Genomic DNA, 4,731 nt, shown 5'->3' with positions numbered 1-4,731 from the left:
CATGTATGATCATGACTCCCTTTCATATATCTCTTTTAATTACACATATTTTGTGGTCTTTTTACACTTTTCAAGAGTACACACAGTTTTAGAATTAACTTTAAAATCATGTAGTTGTGATGTTTAAAAGTTGTTTTGTTGATGCATGAACACACGAAAATCCAAATACATGGGCTGGTAAACCTTGTAGCCACAATGAAAGGTTAGCAAAAAGGAAATTAGATTCGATGTGTTGGAAAACATAACATTGTTGCAACAAGTAGTGTTAAGTCTGGCCATTGTTCAGTCTGATGTGGCTTTAACTACTTCATTTTTTGTTTTTGCAGATGAAATTGAATATTTGTTTACCAGAGGAATCATACTTGATTACAAATAAAGTATGCTTTATTTTAGATTCAATAAGGTATGCTTTATTTTTGTTTTGATTTCTAATTTTTAGTCTTTTTCCTTCAATTTGTACAAGATTAATTATGGTAAAATAACGGCTGGCATGCAATAACCCATTGTGGGTTAACTATTGTTAAAATTTTGCCAAGAAAAGATTCTTTAGGAAATTGATGTGATAATTTATTTTGTGTTTTTGTTCAGATTACAATACAAAGTGACATTATTAGATCATCTGAGGGCATTTCAGTCAAAATAGTTTTGGAGGTATAACACATCCTTGTAAATCTTATGTTGTTTATTTGTAGATGGTTCCTCTATATATTAATTTGTAGCTTATATTGGTAGAATGTATCCCCAACGGGTAAACATGTTGCTTTTTGTGACGAGAAAGCATTAACATGGAAACGAAGTTTGGGATAAAAAAATTTGCAATTTTTTTGTATGGGAGGGGGTAACTAGGATTTATTTGACTACATCTTTAATGTAGTGTAATGTTGTGTGGTGAATCATACGTAGGATTTCTAGAATTACTAAACATATTGTTCTGTGTTGGTTTTCAAATGTAATTTATATGTAGGCCACCCTAAAGTATAATTCATAGTGAATTAGTGATTGCATGTATTGGTTATTCAGATTTAATGTTTTTATAAAATTTGATTTTACTTACTAAAAAATGAGATATGTGTAAAAAATGGTGAGCTTTATAATTTGCAAAAAGATTGTTAACATTTCAATTTTTATCTGTAATGACATTTTCTATGTAAGAAATCAAAACAATATTTTTAAACAATTAGTTCTGTTTTTGAACATCAATAATTAGAAATAACCATTTTAATTTATAAGTATATTAGGGGGAGATTATAACTCATAATCAGTATAAGAGTTATAATAAGCTATCTTTAGATCTATACAAATGATTTTTGATGCATATTATCCCGTTTAATACTTTTTTATCAATATCATATTGTTACATAATATTTATCTATCAAATAGATAGATTGTTTAACGACACCATATTGATATACAGAAATTTTCGGCATAATGTCATTAATGCGGAAATAGTTGATGGTTAACATGCTGGCAAGAGGCAACGATGACACTTTATACCTCCAATGTGATGTATAAGAAATAGTTGTGCGATTAATATTGTACAATCAACCATTATTAATTATATGTATGTTGTTTTGAGTTTGTTGTTTTTTTTTAATTATTACGATCGGGTGACTAAAAGTATACAAAGTTGTTATTGAAAATCTTAACAAGTTTTAGACAAAATTACATAAATAGTTTATGTGATTTCCCAGATTCTTCATTTTCGTCACGAAAAGAAACTAATTGTCGAAAAAAAAAAATTACGTCCGCCGCTTTGCGCGGGTAGACGGCTAGTTTATATATATATATATATATATATATATATATATATATATATATATATATATATATATATATATATGTAAATGTTCAAATGAAAACCATAAAAAGTTAAGAACCATAAGAACCACTCTTTTTACCTTATAACTTAAATCATAATAAATATTTGATCAATCTTATCTTACAAGACAACTTTTCTCTCTCTCTCTCTCTCTCTCTCTCTCTCTCTCTCTCTTTCTCTCTTATCTCCTACCGCTGCCGATCACCACCACCATCGCCGACACCACCGCCGGCACCGTCGCTGTCGCTGAAATACGATGATCTTCAGATCTGGAGCCGCCGCCATCTGATCTGGTGCATTCGCCTTCAAATCCCCCGACTTCAAATCTGCCATCACCACCGAGTGCCGCATCCTTCCACCGTCATCTATCTCACCAGCACCGACTATCGCATTCCATCAGCCGCTTTGCTTTGCTGGAACACCTAGAAAACACTACTCTCTATTTTAAAGTCTGAATATGCTTCTTCTCCAGATCTCCAACGTTTTAGATCTGATGAATCACGAGAAAAACTCTTCATTCTGCTTCGCCAGAATAACAGATCTGACAAAGTATGAAGCTCTTTGTCGCCTCCAGATAGACCTGGCGAATGTGTCGTGTCATGTCGGGTTCGTGTCGTGTCAAGACATTAAACGGGTTGAAAGGACTTGACCCTAACCCGACCTATTTAATTATCGTGTCGTGCCGTGTCAACTCGTTTATTTTCGTATCGGTTTTCGGGTTAAGGTTTAGACCTTGTAAATATATTGTGTCATGTCGAGTTGAAATATTTTAAAGGTTGGAAAGTAGGAGTTGTGGAGGCAAAAAGAAAAAAGTGGAACACTCGAGTTATAAGATGGAATGACAAAATTTATAGTAAGTTTAGAAGGAAAAATGAAAAGAGTTAATGTTCTGGAGTAAAAGGGATAGGTGGTGAGGATGACTAAAATTAACTTTGAAAATTTGAATATTATTTCTAATTATTGAGTTTGGCCCACTACAAGTGTAACGACCGCGTTTCCAGACTAGGCATTATTGTTGATGTAATAGTCTAGGTTAACCGTTGTAACTCTTTTTGAAGTATTAATGATGAATTGTTTGAGTATTATGTGAATTATGTGCTTATTTAATTGTTTATAAAAAAAATATAATTCAATAAAGGATAAAATGAGCGTCAAAATTAAAGTGTGCTATAAGCCCGATATCTTTGCATGAAGATTTAGTGGTTGAAACAAGGATTACGGAGATATAAAGAATGTCGAAATCCGAGTTATAACGAAGAAGTTATGACATGTCGAAGTTTCGCGACAGAACCGGCGACGCTGAATGACGTACAATGTGAATTTATGATAGAGCGATATTTAGCCTTAGTTATCTAAATGAAAGTCGTAGAGTTCTTTAAACCTAGAGCGTGTATAAAAAGATTGTCCAAATCTGACTTCGTATGAGGAAGTTATGATTTCCGAAGTTTCGACTTAGTAGTATGCAGTCCGAATACTCGATTTGAGATTGAGCGGTTTTTAGCCGAAACAATCTAAACGAGAATCGAAGACCTCGTCAATGATAGTGCAACGGTAAAAAGACAGACGAAAACGGACGTCGGATGAAGAAGTTATGAATTTATAACGGAGTTTTCCTGTCCAAGTCCATACCTACTATAACCTTATTCCCTCGCAGGGGAATAGGGACCAAGTCCACCGGAAACTGCTCATCGAATAACTGTATAGAACATCCTCTGTGTACCCTTGCAACCCTAACGGTCCTATCAGCTGCTATCTCAACCTCAAGTGGACAATCTAGCTCCCCTGGAGCTCTGCTAAACCTCTTGCTAAGCGCAAGAGAGACGAATGATCGGGTAGCCCCCGAATCAAACAATATTGTAGCTGAAATGTCGTTCATTGAGAACGACCCTATACAAAACATATAACCATAAGAAACAATCAATAATAAATGCCAAGATAAGGGAAAATACATACCCGTCACCATGTCAGGAGTCGCTCGCGCCTCCTCTGCTGTCAGCTGAAAAGCCCTACTCTTCGCCACCGGCGTCTCAACTCGGCCCTGATGGCCATCCTTAATCCTCAAACTAGCAGGAGTAGGTGCTGACACCTTCCCTGCAGCAGCTAAACTCGGACACTGGGACTTTTTATGTCCCCTCTGATTGCAATGGAAGCAAATCAGATATGGTGTTGCAACGGCGGTAGTAGTGGCTGTACAATCTCTGCTCATATGCCCAGTCCAACCACACTTGTAGCAGCCGACACTCCTTGCCTTGCACGCCCCATCGTGCAATCTCCCACACTTGCCACACCGAGCGTGGCTCTGCTGAGTCCTAGCTCTGTGATCTGAACCCTTGGGCTTTTTGCCCGCACTCCCTGTACCTGGAGCGGCCTCCGGCTTCCTCTTTCTCTCCATCTCCATGTCAATCTCTCTCTCTCGAGCCCTATCAATCATGTCATCCAACGTTTTACAGCTAGACCGGCTCACAAACTGGCGGATATCACTCCACAGCATCTCATGATAACGAGCCTTCTTCATTTCCTCATCAACCGCGTACTGAGGAACAAGAAGAGCCCTCTCCTTGAACTTGGCGATAATCTCTGTCACTGTCTCTGTAGTTTGGGTAAGATCCTGAAACTCTCTGGCTAACTGTTGCACCTCAATGACTGGTGCGAACTCAGCTCTGAACCTGGTAGTAAAATCAGTCCAGGTCATAGCATCCAAAGATGTGTCATCTCCAATGGCATGACCAACCTCCTCCCACCAATCTCGTGCCCTGTCCTTCAGAAGACAGGACGCCAATCTGACCTTGTCCCCCTCAGGACATCTGCTAGTGCGGAAAGCATTGGCCACATCTGTCAACCATCTGGTACTCGCTATGGAGTCCCGCGCCCCATGATAATCCGGAGCTCCGCATGCCCGGAACTCCCTAAAA

Source organism: Lactuca serriola, chromosome 9 (genome assembly GCF_051521515.1).
Source record: "Lactuca serriola cultivar US96UC23 chromosome 9, Lser_US96UC23_V15, whole genome shotgun sequence".
Taxonomy (NCBI): Eukaryota; Viridiplantae; Streptophyta; class Magnoliopsida; order Asterales; family Asteraceae; genus Lactuca; species Lactuca serriola.
Note: the sequence above shows the minus strand (reverse complement) of the source record.